The sequence below is a fragment of the Catharus ustulatus genome, chromosome 3 (genome assembly GCF_009819885.2).
Source record: "Catharus ustulatus isolate bCatUst1 chromosome 3, bCatUst1.pri.v2, whole genome shotgun sequence".
In the NCBI taxonomy this organism is placed as follows: Eukaryota; Metazoa; Chordata; class Aves; order Passeriformes; family Turdidae; genus Catharus; species Catharus ustulatus.
The window spans coordinates 78,545,966-78,561,134 of record NC_046223.1 but is presented as its reverse complement, the minus strand read 5'-3'; positions in this window follow the sequence as shown (position 1 = coordinate 78,561,134).

Below are 15,169 nucleotides of genomic sequence, written 5' to 3'. Positions count from 1 at the left end.
TATTTACAGTAATTTCACGACCATAAGGCGCACCGGACTATAAGGCGCACCCCCCTCGGAGTCAGCAACGTTCGCAACTTTGTTGATCATATAAGGCACACTGGACTATAAGGCGCACTATTTTTTTGCAGTGAGGAGCCGCGTGGCACGCAACAAAGTAACAAATTACTGGCAGGTGCTCAATTTGCAAACATTTTTCAAAGATCAATGTAGCCTTTAAACACAGCCCCAGGCACCCTCCCCATGCAGTGGGCCCTGGCACTCACGCCCGCCCCCGGCTCCGACTGGCACAGCTCACAGCTCCTGGCTCCCACCACGTGGCCACGCTGTATCCCGGCTTCCCCTCAGCCGGCGGTGGCGCCACTTCTCAGCGCTTTCCCACAGTGCTTTTTTGCCATTTTTTCAGCACTTTTCAGTGCTTTTCCACGGCACTTTCTTGCCGCTTTTCCGCTTTTTCCCGGGGTGCTTTTTTGCCGCTTTTCGGTGCTTTCCCAGGGCACTTTTTCACCACTTTTCCGCAGCGTTTTTTCACCGCTTTTTCACCGCTTTTCGGTGCCTTCCTGGGGCGCCTTTTCACCGCTTTTCCACGCTTTCCTGTGGCGCATCTGTGACACTTCTTCGCCGCTTTCCCGCGGTGCTTTTTCGCCGCTTTTTCACTGCTTTTCAGCACTTTCCTGCGGCGTTTTATCACCGCTTTTCCAAGGCGCTTTTTCACTGCTTTTCGGTGTTTTCCTGGGGCTCTTTTTTGCCACTTTTCGGTGCATTCCCGGGGCGCTTTTTCACCGCTTTTCCGCGCTTTCCCGGGGCGCTTTTTCGCCGCTTTTCGGCGCTTTCTCGTGGCACTTTCCTGCGGCCCTTTTTTGCGGCGCTTTTTTGCCACTTCTCAGTGCTTTCCCAGGGCACTTTCTCACCGCTTTTCTGTGCTTTCCCACGGCGCTTCTTTTCACTTCCCCACGGCCGTGTCACTTCTCCCCACCCGGCGGCCGCGCCAGTTCCCGGTTTTCCCCGCCCAGCGGCCGCGGCTGCCGTGGTTCCCGACTCCCCCCGCACGGCCGCAGTTCCCGCGGGTCCAGCTTGCAGCTCGCATTTCCGGGTTCGCAAATTTCCAAACTTTGTACATCAGATAAGGCGCATCGGACTATCAGGCACTCTTCCGGGTTTGGGGAAAAATTTTAGTCAAAAGGGTGCGCCTTATAGTCATGAAATTACTGTAATTGCTATGAACATATTAAATAATAATTGCATGGCTTCATATTGCTTGATTTCTGACTAACCGTTCAGCTAATGGTTGAAGTTACTCCCATAATCAATAAAGACTACTTCCACATTAGGTTGAGAAGAATGCACCCACTGACCATAGAGCCAGTCCAGTTTAAAGTGCAAAGCAGACAGTAAAATTTTATGGAGTCAAAGTCAGGTGAGAAGAATATTCACATGTAGTTCTCCATATACTCCATTCAGGACCTTTTGTTTGCATGTCAAGAACATAAATCTTAATAACTTCCTTTCAAATCCCAGACTCAAAATCCTAACAGACCTCAAATATTTTTATAGTCCTGGAAATCATTTGAAGGTCAGGATATTTAAATGTAAAGGTATGAGAGCTATACATCCAAAATAGATCTTAAAAGTGCAATGTCCCAGCCTAAAAGATTTCAATTGGTAAGGGTTCTTATGCCTTCAAAGAAACAAATCTGTCTAATAAATTATACAGATATCTTAAATTACTAAATATCCTTAGTTTTCTTGTAATGAGATAAAGAAAGGAATTATGCAAGTATTTTATTTGATCCCACTCACACACATCTTTTGTACAAAATTATGAAAATAAACCAGTAGTCATTACTCCATTAAATGCATGGGTCACTATAATATCAAATGAGTGCTATTTCCATTATTTAGATTTTACTCTTTCAAGACCCTTGTGTCACTAACTCATCCATGCAGGAATTCATGCAGCCTCTTGCAATCTGAAGGAAATCAGTTTATTTAACAACATCCACTATTCCTTCAACACAGTTCAGACAGGTCACTTCTGATCTCCATGATTATTCCCAGCTTCCCAGCTCTGCCTACTGTTTCACAGTACAGCCTAGGATAAGCACTGCTTGCCTAGCTCAAGTGCACCACTTGATTGTGCAATCCTTTTTTGGAAAAAAAAAAAGTGATTAATTTTGGAAAACAAATATTTTATCTGAAATGGAGTATGAGTTCATGCCTTGTGGAAACACCATCTAATTAGTAAAATAATTGCAAGTGTTTTGATGCCAGTAAGTCACAAAAAATGTAACTGATTCTCAATTCTTTTTCTTCATTATTTATTCCTTATTTGTCTCATTATTTTTCATCTGTGAAAGTATTAATTTGTATGTGTTTTCTATAATGCAAAAACTAAAGGAATTAATGGCAAATGTGAAAATTATATACTAAATTATTAATTACTAAATTGCTATAATTTCTGTTAATACTATAAGACTGAATCTGACTGGCAGCAAAAAATACTTTTACATACCCATGGAACCTGAAGGAGGCTATATTTATGGATATGAGGTCAGATTTTAAACTTTTTTTCCCCTCTAAGAAGCAGAATTTGTACTTCTTGCCGTAAGCATGCAAATCAAGTTGCCTTTATGCCAAGTGTATAAGTGACGTGCATGTCATGTGTTGTTTAAAATATTAACAGCAAATAGTAAGGAATTTCTGTAAGTTAAAATTGTAACTTGCTACATGAAAGGATAAAGTAGTTTGCAGAGCAACCAAAGTTTGCATTCATAGTCAATAAATGGATATAGCCTCAATCTGAAAACTATATAGGAAGACTTGGAGAAATAAAGAACATTTGATACCTAACTAAGGCTCTTGCACCACCACATTTGATACCTAACTGATGTTCTTAAGAAAAAATGCGGCCATTGTTAATAAGAAAAAATGTGGCCATTGTAAATAAGAAACCCAAGCATGTTTAGATCACTAATACTTTACATGTCTCAATATTATTAAAAGAACAAAAAATAATAATAAAAAAGAAACAAGGCTAAAAGGCTTACGTTAATTTGATTGATGCTCAAACAAAACCTATCAAGTGTCCATAGAGATGTTATCACGGTATTTAATTGCACATTACAAGAATTTACGTTGTATTTAACCAAAAATGCATTAAAATATTAAGTAACATAATATTCTTAAATAAAAACGATGAATGAAATTTGTATCCCTTACTATTAAAGAATAAAACAATTATTCTTTGTTTGGAAGAAAGTAATGAATCTTATCTCAGTGCAAGAGGAATATTTATTATAAAGCTTATTTAATTTGTGGGTTTATTATTTTTTATTTCTGAATGCTTTCAATTTTTACCCTAAATGGAACTATAGAGGATTTTTTTTTTTCATCTATCCCTTTTAAAATATTTTTTTCTATTTTCTTTCATTTCTCAGAGCACAAATCCTCAATATTCACCACACATTACACAACAGCTATTTAGAGGACCAATATAGTCATTAGGAATTTTGAAGAAGTTTAATGTGTGGATTTTACGGCAATGCATGCAAACTCAGTGGCACAAGTTGAAAGTGGCTTTGTATAAGTATGCTACGCATTAGTGGATAACTGATTTCAGCTGAACTACAGGGGAGATCCTATCTTCAAGTGTATGCCATAAATGCAGAGCCAAAAGGTAGGAAGAAATGTGTCTGGCAACAAGACAGCAGCTCTATTAGGCACTTTTCCAAAGCTTCTCAGCCTCCAAGAGAGGAGACAGACATTAGCAACTGAAACACTATTCCTGGTCATTGTGCTGTTCTACATTTTTGCGTTTAGGTGACCACCTGGAGGCCTAAAGTCAAAAGCATAATTCGGTAAGAACCATAAGGCTTACTTGTCACTTTTGTTCCATGTTCTGCTGCCATATGATGAAGACAGACAATGAAAGCACCTTTTCAATGCCATTTCACGTTTCTGAAATGAAATTTAATGATGGCAAAATGTTGATTGAGTCTTCCATAAAGTTTGAAGCTAGCTCTTAGGAGAGGAAAAAGAGTTCTTTTAGAGTAGGCACAGAGCATCCACTTCCTTGCAAAACCGAATTAAACTGATGTAAGCCTCTGAGGATGCTCAACCTATAGCTGCTGATCACTTTTGCTTCCATAATATGTAGATAAAAACCAGTCTCTAAAACTCTCAAATTAGATCAAAATTTAAAAGGAACCATTTTTCTAACTCTAATAAATTAATTCTTAAAGCTTTATTTTATTTGAATGTAATCTGATCATAATATCCAAAGAGAAAATGTTGTCAACATAGTAAAAATTAAACTTTATTAATCTTAAAATCAGAAGCAGCATTAATAATTTATGTCAGAATTATCATTATATCTCAGATTCAGTTGCAGCATGTATGGCAACAGTATTTTTCCTCCTTGACTCTAATATAAATTAATTAAACATATGTCAGAATACAACAACATTTTTATGGTAGTAATAGAGAAGTATGAATATAGACACATAAAAGGGGACACTCTGAAATATCATTATATCATACTCTTACAGAAACTGTGTTAATGATCCTCCAGTCACCCAACCTGATTTATCAACAAAATACTTTACAGGCTCTCTCATTCTCCCTTTTGCAGCTAGCACCTCAATTTCTGTTAGGCTTGTACCCAAATCCTGGCACCATTTAGTTCCTCACAATCAAATTCATTAATGGTAGGAGCTGCTGACATGCACAGAGTTCCAGACACGCAACTTCAGCTCTAAGTGTTTTCTTTCTAGGATGCTTTAGACCATCCTTCTACTCTTCTTACCTCTACAGCATCTGGTGCAAAAGCAACATAAACAGCCTGTTAGTAGCCTGCAAAGAGTGGCAAATCCCCCTGATTCTCATCCATCCCATTCACATGACATTCTCCCACCACCATCCTGCCCTCATCAGCTGTTTGCTGTAATATGTTAGAAAGAAATGTGAAACAGAAGGTGGGCAGGGCAAACATTTGCAGGAAAATAATCCTGTCAGCTGTCTCTGCAAGATTCAACAGAGCTTTTTTTCTGAGAGCAACAGAGGCTTGAAAATTTATTCTGTTCTCTGCTGTCAGTTGGAAACAGTGCCGTCAAAGCTTTTGCTATGGTGGTGACAATTTCTGAGTCGTCTGTGTTGACACAACCCTCATACTGTCCTTGACTAGGTGAGTCTGGCTCTCAGCTCGGATGAAAGTTCCAAACCATTTATTTCTTTCTATGAATGACAAAAAACTGCAGCCTGCTTAAAGACAGTGGTGGGCTTACAAAAGGCAGAAATTATTTTACTGTCAAGATATGGCTGAGGTTTAAAATGTATCTGTACTCAATACTAAACTAGATAAGCTAGAGTTGAGATGACCCCTAAGAAATGCCATCTAACTGTCTCTTTCTCAGCTGTGCTGTTGGTTGAGTTTGGAGGTTTTTCTTCTTATAGAGGAATATTCATCATAACTAATTTTTTTTTTTTGCACACAAACAAAAACCATACCAGTTCTGTTGAATTTTTGAAGAGAAAGCTTTCTCCTAAGGCAGCTGGTTAGTGGGTGTGAGTCATGGACAGCATACCGAGAAAAATACTAGGGTGTTATGATGATATTCTGTTGAAAAGTAAGTGAAAGAAGTTCAGGTTTTGGTTTTGTTTTTCTTCTCAGTGACAGGTGACTGTTTAACCCCCAAGCCACTGTGATGTGGATATTGCTCATGTTGGGCCTGTTCATTTTGTGTAAATAAACATTCAGTAGTAGAGAGAAATGGACAATCATCTTCATTATTGGTGCTTTCACTGTCAGATGGTAGTCACTATTAAGGGTCTAACAAAAGGTATTAAAAATTCGACAAATGAAATGTGTTTTATCTCCAAATTAAATCATAGAGGGAAAAAAAGAAATGCAAGTGACTTGCAAGCTATCGCAATCAGCCACATTTAAGAACATATGTTTCTGCAGAATACTGATACTTAAAACTTCCAATTCCTTTAGTGTGTGTACTGCATATGTCGTTCTTTGTAGTGTTTGGCTGCTAAAGAATGTAGAGAATTCTAATTCTACTGTAGGAAAAAAAAAAGAGAAGAGAAATAAACAGCCTTAATTAACACTTCTTGCGCAAGATCTGCCAACCTGCTGTGCATAGGCAGTTAATAAGAAAAGTCAGGCGACTGAAGGAATAGTCCATGCTCATTTATCCATCTAAGCTGTGACAAAGTAAAAGTAGCTGCCATTGGGCTTTAACAGAATAGCATCTTAATTGCTTATCAGGATGAGAAAGGTGAGTAGGTAACCACTACCAGTGAGAATTCAGTCTGTTCCCTCAGGAATCTGGCTGTTTCCCTTGGCTGCATTTTTTATTTTTAACATCATTAATATATTTTTATAAGGTTAGCAGGTTGCAGTTAGCAAACTGTTGAATTCAATTTATTTTTGTTTTCATGAAAAAGTTTATCCTCTGAGAATTCATTTCACAGGATTTCTCCTCTTCTTTTCCAGTAACTGGCAGCAGGGACACTTGGTCGAATGACCTTTTTTATTTAACTGGGTTGACGGTATAACTTATATACAAGAAAGAGGATTTGTTTCATTTTTCCTGCCATGGTTCTGCTGAGAAGCTAAAACTCACTAGCTGAATTAATCTTTGTTTTGAGATTTTAATTGTGTTTGCTGTAGCAATCTGCCTCCTCACCTTGGTCGGGCTACATATTTACAGAGTCCTTAGCTTCTAACTCAGCCAAAATACCTTTTGAAATCAATCAGTTTTGCTTGAATGAGTAGCACTAAGAAAAGATATTTAAGATTTAAATGTAGTCAGCACATTCTAAATATTGGAGTTATGACACTTTGTTATAAACCAGTATATATCCTAAGCTTTTAAATAAATGTTTCAAGTGTAATCAGAGCAGTTTTATTACACCATGATCCTTATTATGCCAAATCCCACCTTCATGCATCAGTGTTGTCATGTGCAACTTTCATCTAGATGTCAAAGCAATGGGATCTTTAGGAGGCCAGTGAGATCTACCAGCATGGAAAATTTCTTCATAATTCCGCCACTTTTTAAGTTGGTTTTTAGATGGAAATAAACATGGTATGGTTACTTTGGAGAGGAGCTGCTGATGATCCTAACTCTTTGCTTTCTTTAAAGATTGATTACTTCCCCCTTCTTAAAGACCAATACCTGGAAGAAGATTTGTTTTTTATTTATTTTTATTTTATTTGGTTTTTTTCTTATCTAACAGGTGTTCATACCAGGGGTAAGTATGAGTGTTGGGATGTAAGGGGATCAAGGTGTCTAAACATTAGCATCTAATGCAGCTTGGGAGTTTCATGTGCCAGGGAGGTAAAATATCTTAGTTTGTCTAAAATCACAAGGGATCTCTATGTTCATGCAGACAAATCTTTTATACAGTGTCTTACACATGCATTAATTTGGCTCCTTATTCATAGAGTGTGCAGTTTAATAATCTAGTTGGTCACATGGTGAATGTTTCTTGTAGTGTTTGCTGCTTTCATGCCTGTGTTCCCAGGGAAACTTACTTTTGTAGGGAGGTAGCATTAGCCATGCAGGTCCCAGGGAAGGCTTGTTTTTACTACCCCAATATTTTGTTCTGAATTTGCCAGTGCCACTCAGAAACATAATCTCACAATATATTGGATCTTTATAATTTGTGTGCCGGTTCAAAACATGATGTACTAGTGAATCTGTGTGAAGAGCCAGGCTTTGTGAGCCTACAACAAATGAACAGTTTTAAGCAGTCTGTTCTGGATCATTTAGCAGAACACTCTTAGGTTTCCTAACACTTTTGTCCAACTGAGAAGATTTTGCCTATCATCTCTAAAGCTGATCTTCAGCTGGTATAATATACGAAGGAAAAGACTGCATGTGCTGATTGCTTGTCATCCTCTTTAGTTCTGTCAGTTTTTCTTAAACCCAGTTTTATGATGCAGCTGAAAGGCCTGATTCTGCCAAATAGCTTAATATCTACTTCAATGTCATGAGCTGGCTGATGCAGCCTTTTCTTAATTTCTGATATGGTTTTCATATCAGTAATGCCGATGGACCAATACCTGAAAATTTTGTGTCTGGTCTTTCATACTATTCTCACGCATTTGGAAAAGGTCATTTTAAAAAAGTGTTTCTGAAGATGAGGTTGTTGTTAAATTAATATTATGTCATGATGCTATGACAAATTCAAGGCAAACTTAGAGACCTTAAATTTTATGAGACATCTATTCAGGAAATGCATTTTATCTTATATGTCTTACAGCATCATGAAAGCACTGCTAATAGAAAGATATGTAAAGTATGTACAAGTTTAAAAATGAAACTATGGCAGTCTCTATGAAGGTTGATAAGGTTCTGAAGTGCATTTCAGTACAGCTACAGTTTGATCCATATGAAAACTAAAAGGAAAGACAAAAATCTTGCGCACAGTGAGTTCAGAAAAAAAAAAAAAAAGCAGAAGCTGAGAAAGGACAAAAATGTACTGGTTGCTAAACTAATTTTAGTTCCTATTCTGAATGTTGGCATCTAAAAGACAGATGAATGCTCAATTCAATTGTGTCCTTTTTTCTTTTGCACCCAGTATATATATCAGGTAGCTTAAATAGCAGGTATCTTTGAGCCAAACAAGGTAATAAGGAACACATTTTGCTGTTTTCATTTCCCAATTTAGTAACATTATTTCTGGCTTTCTAATCAAGAGTTTAAATGTTTGCATCTCTAGATCAAACTTTCCTACTTCCAACTTTTAGATGTCTTCATTTTTTTTTAAGACTTAATTTGAGGAGATCGAGAAATATGAGACACTTTCTGCAGAAAAAAATAAAAAAAGGATGTATATGCAATGAGACACCCTGACAAAGTCTCAGAAGCCCATAAGCCGAGATGAATCTAGGAATATGAAGATTTATGTTTCCTGTTTTGCTCCAGGGGTCAGTTTAAGGACAAATTGACAGCTTACATGGAAATATTTTCCATAAAAGAAACTGCCTAATCTGGTGAGAAAAGATATCTCGTAGCTCTTGTTGCTCCCTGCTAAATTAAAGACACCCTAACACAATCTGGAAGAGTCACAGTAGTCCTGGTGGTTGCTGAATCAAATATTTTACAGGAAAATTCAGATACAATTTCTTGACTTGAACTGAACAGTCTTTGAAATAAGAAGTCAATCAGAAGCAGAGCTTTCATGTCTTTTGCTTTTTATTTGTCTACATTTTGATCCTTTGTTAAATGTCAATCACAGTTCAAGATCTGACATTATGAAACCAGCCTTAGGAGTTTCTGAGGAAGGTAAAGGAGGGAGACATATGACTTATTGGTAGTAACAAAAGACTTGATTGCTTTTGTTTTTCAGTATTAGTGCTCTTCTGCTGTGTGTGTCATCCTTTGAATTATTTTTCTGCTTATGAAACACGTAGAAATAGTGACTGTAGCAGAGTTACACAATCCCAAACCATGGATGACATCTGGTCTTTGCACTTTCCAGTTCTGTGTTTTTAAAGGTTGTCTTAGTAATTTTTGCTATTCATGTTTGCATTTTCCTGTTATAGAATCTCCAGTTGAATTCATTTGAGGTTGTACAGTTCGGCTGGATTCTCCTACATGTTTCTCCAGATCTTGATAATATATTCTGGGTCTGTGAGCTGATCCTTTAGAGATTTCTTGAAATAATCTATTTTGGCTACCACTGCAAAGAGTGCTATTTAAATTCTTTTAGCCTGCCTTTCTTTTTGTTTCCTGACACAATGACTTATTTTAGTTATCCCGTGAATGTTTTTTGATCTGATGCCCATTTCATTTTGAGCATTGTCTCTTTGTTTCTGATGTTATCACTGTTGCAAATAGTTTGGGCTTGATTTAACCTGTACACACACCTCTTCACCATACCCACCAAGACTTTTGGTTGGAGACATAGTTCCCCTTCTCTGTGTAGGATGTTGGTGTTTCTCAAGGGCAGAGTAAAGCTGATGAATTCACCATCATTGCAGAGATTTCCTGAGCAGTTTTAGCAATACCAAATTCCCCCATCAGGCACTGACTGTGTCTGAATTTAGGGATTCCTGAGTTTTTCCTTTCTTTGTGCAGGGCTGGTTTCAGACTTCTCAGCAAGGCAGATCAGACAATGACTGTCACAGGCACTGTCCTCAGCAAGTAGCTATATTGTCCAGCTGACTAGGGGCTATTTGGGGGCTGTGCCCACTCTCTGCCCATTCAAAACACTTGTCTTTCTCCTCTTAAAAAGAAATCCTATAGTCTGTTCACCGAAGAAAAAATTGAGACAGAGTATGGCCAGTTGACAGTTCACCCTTCCCTTTAATTAAACCGGTGTATATCCCCTCCACACCCAGCAGCAGCAGTTAGAATGGGGTTCAGGGAAGACCCAGGCATAGACAGACTCCTGTTGCTGGGCTTATGGGAGCCTGCACCATTCTCGCAAACAACAACTCTGGAGGACCACCTCCATGCCTCAAAATTCCTGCAGAATCCTGCTTGAAATGGCTCACTCCTTCTATTCCTCTCCCAAAGCTATGATTTTGCTGTGATCCAATCATCCTGCTGCCTCATGCAGCAGTTCATCCACCTATATTACACTTCTCTCTGCTTTTTATTATTGTTATTATTAGTATTATTAATATTATTATTAATGTTAATTTTTTTTTGTCATATGTGAACAATCAGAAGCACAGTGAAGATAAAGGAACCCCTTTGCTATAGACATTGAACATATTTACGAAGCAAAAATCCACCAGAGAGTTTATAACACTCTTGAAAGCTTGGGACAAGAGGGAGGTATAGACATAGAACAGAGCCTTGGAGAGCAATGACCTTGTAGGCTCTCTGCCTACCAGAAAGCTAAGCATGGCTTTGTCTATTTATTTTATCCATGTTTTGGGTTTTTTCCACTTATTACATGGAAAGCCTGTTGATGTTTCCATCCGAACATGGCTCTGTCCATCCTAGCTGTGTAAGGAGGTATGCCATGGCTGCATTTGTCTCTGACAAAAACAAGTTGGTGGTGTCTTGGGAAAAGGAGCTTGTCTTCACTGTAACTCTCCATACTAGACAAAACACTTAAACTTGGACCTGCTTTATATCAGCAGTTTCATATGAACAGAAAAATGAGCTCTGTATTCCCAAACAAACAAAAAAAATCTAAAGAGTTCTATTTTCCCTACTATAGCTTTTCTGCAGTGAGCTTCTCATGCAACCAAAGGATAAAAACAAACACAATCCTCACTTCTGTTGTGAGCTCCTCAAGAAGCAATGCACTTTACCTGTGAACTTGGAATGACTATGATTAAAGCCACTTGCCTTCAGAAAAACATTGAAGAATAAATAGTTTTGAAGTAGATCAAAAGATAAAATAGCATTAAAAAGCACAGTGACTAAGTTCAGTTCTACCATAGCCTATTTTAACTAAGTTAAAAAAAAAATTTAAAAATTTAAAAAAAGTAAGTGAATTAAACATAGAATTAAGTACTCAGGTAGAATTTATGTGTCATTAACCTCAGATTAAATTCTATTCTAAGAAAATAAAGTTTCCAAGGAAGGCAGTACATTTTTAAAGGGGAAATGGAAGGCAAATAATATTTCCATAATTAAAGTCTTAAATCAAGTTAGAAAGACCGATCCAAATATAATTACCTACACATCACAATATGAATCAAAAGTTGTAGAAACCACCATTCAATTTAGTTACTAATTGTAAGTGATTATTGCTTGAGTGATGGCGTTAAATTCTGAAGTTAGATTAGAGGTAGAATATTTTAGGCTTAATGTTATGGCTGGCTGACAGATTTTCTCTTGCTGCATGTGGTAGCCCACTACTGCATTTAGTGCAGGGGTTTGAACTTCCGCCTGCTCATTTTAAAAGAAGTTAGTAGGAGAAGCAAGGCATTTTCTCAGAGTGATCCTTCACAGAGAAAGCCATTCTCCACTCCCTCTCATGATTCACTGAAGGCAGACTCATTAACCTTTCTAAGAGTTTATTAAGGAGCTGGCTTTTATTTGTCTGGCTTATGATGAAAGGGGTAAGAAGGAATGTCTGTTGGTTACATACAAGACATCTTATTTATCATTGCTAATATTCCCATTATCTTGACTGAAGGAATTTTATTCCTTCTTCTTTCATACTTCAGTAGAATAAGAAAGCAACTGGAGTAACAGCACAGAAATTTGGATAAACTAAAAACAGTTTATGAGATCTTTTAGAGTTGCACCTAAGAGATCTATTAGAAAATACTAAATTTCTCAATTTTTAAATTAGGATAGGAAAGTATGACAGTTCCACTACTTTCAAAGGCTTTTGTATCATGAAGATATAGATAGATAGATAGATAGATAGATAGATAGATAGATAGATAGATAGATAGATAGACAGATAGATAGACAGATAGATATACATGTGTGTGAGAACACACACACATACACTGACAGTCTCAAATATACAAATGACTACAGAACCTCTCTTGTATTGTTGCATTCTGAAAATGTATCTGAAGTGTCTTGTGCTCTTTGTCTCCAAAACATTAGTTTTGAGATAGGGTCAATGCACCAGAAAATTGGATTCTAGGTTTCAAATATACAGTAGCTGCTCTTTGTAATTTTAAAACTGAAATAACCAAAACAACAAAACAAAACATATCAAAAACAACAAAAACAACAAACACCAAAATATTTATTTTTCCCTCATTAAATAATTCAAGTAGTTCCAAATATCAAATTATAGCTGAGACAGAATTTTTGATAAACAATAAATTTTGAACCTCTCCACCAAAAATAGAAAAGAAAATATTTTGCAGTGTAGGAGAAAAGTACATTTATAAATTTTGGTCAAGTTGAGGTCTAACATGACATAAAAATGGAAAATATAATTTTTGGAACATTGAAATATTTCATTAAGCAAAAAATATTTATTTTTCATTTTTAAATGACATTTTTATTAGTAAAATAATTTCCATAACCCAAGTTTTTGCCAATATCGCATTACTGGGCATATTTTCTATCAGACATTCAGCAACACACAGTGAAAAAATGCAGCTATGGGATATGTTCAATAGTCCTGTTCCCAGAGATAAGATATTTGACAGCTCCAGAAGGGAAAGATCAACATAAAATGCCATTTCAGAACAGTCTGATGTCAGTCTACTAATCATAAATTTGAGCTTATTTTCCGTTTTGCAGAATGTTAATAAATGCTAAGTAGCTAGCTTGAAATTCCAATTATTGTTTCTAAATGCACATTCATAGATGTCTTTAATTTTTTTATTGGAGAAAGCACAAAAGCCCAACAGTTTTAGATTTAATCTCACTTAGAATTTGTCTATCCAAATGAACCATAAAACTAAGCTGTATTTTCTACATTTTAAACCGTACCAAGACTAAAGTTTCCTTCCACAATTTTTTACCACTGGTGATTATTGAAATTTTATTCAGTATCTACTCTTAGGCAGGAAACAGTTAGCTTTCATAAAAGACTAGAATTTTAAGTAAGAAACTTAAGTATTTCTCTTGAAATTTAGGTTTAAAAATTAGATCATTATTTGGATTTAGCATTAGACATTCAAATTATTGTATTGATTGACTTGACCAAATTATCTAATTAGAACTTACACCCAAGAAGATAGCAAACTTCTTAAAATTTATAAAGATTAATCATTTTTTATAATTAATCTAATGTTTTAATTTTAATTTTATATTGAGTCTGCCTTGATTAATTAGGTTTTGGTATGCTTTTGATCTGACAGTCCTAGTGAAGCTTAGTTTTGAGGAGATATTTTTTGAAAGAAAGAAAATTAAAATAAAATAAAATAAAATAAAATAAAATAAAATAAAATAAAATAAAATAAAAAAGATACTACACATTTCTTACAATGAGCAGCATGAGTCCATAGCTGTTCAGGAACTGGGTGGATACCAGGTGGCCAGCTTAAAAAGCTAATCTGTTTTCCCTAATTAGTCTTTGGTTCTCACACATCTACCTCCTGTAAAGCAACAGGGTGCAGCAGAATCTTCACAAGCACACATTGGAGTGGAATTAGTTCTGTCACTTGCTGCTCTTAGATGTGTTAACAATTCACTTCTTGTTTACGGGTCTGTGTTCATCTACTGCGGCATCCTGACAGCAGCTGCTGATCCTCTCTAATCTGTATTTTAAGTCATTCTCATTCTTAACAACTTCCCCATTTGAAGGCAACTCTCCCACAGCCTTTTTAGTTTTGTTTTTGGGTTTTTTTATTGGTGGTGGTGGATTTTTACCTGGCTTGAGGAGGTTCATGAGACACTGCTATCAAAAGTGCCCACTAAAAAGCATGATGAATGTTCTGAACACTATTGAGAGGACAGTCATTGCCTCCCATAGGTATAAATTTCCTATGCTACCAAATCCCAAAAATTCTTTGTAATCCAAGTAGATTGATATGCTTAGCGTACTGGTGTTCAGACCTGACTTTAGCACTAGATTCCCTTTATTAACTGTCACTCTTAAATCCTGAAGGCATCTGTCCTGAACTGTTTTGACCTCTGATACATTTTGAGGTTTTAGATTTAATAGAGGCTACAAACCATCTGAGGAAGTGGAGACTGTGGGAAGCTTAATCAGCCCCTTGATAGTCCTGCAACAGGAGCAACTTCCCAAGTACCTCTCTTGGCACTTCCCCAACCTTAGCATTTAGACCTTTCATGAGCTCTTGATTCACTTTTAACTCCTTGAGTGTTGAACTATGAAGTGCTTCTTTTTTTTAATAAAGTGCATTGATTTAACCTTTTGGCAGCCCACTCTTTAACTGGATGTGGAGGATGTCACTAACTCTGTGTCTCCATTCAAACTGGCATCTTCCTTGACTTCTGACATGAGTGCCCAAATTTCAGACACATAATTGCCCAAATGCTCAGCAGGGATGAACAGGAATAACCCCTTAGATTTCAGTGGAATTATAGGAATTTAGACCAGCTGACTAAGCTGGAATAATATGGACATTTTGAGATATTAGATTTTATCTGCCTCCTGTGTTGCTTTTTTGGATGAACCCATTCTACATGCACTCTTACCAAACTCATACATAATTTTTAGTTCAATACAGTCCTATAAATAATAAAACGAGGCATTTTTCCCTTCAGTCAGCACCAGCCTTTACAGTTTTGGATGACCTCAAAAACTA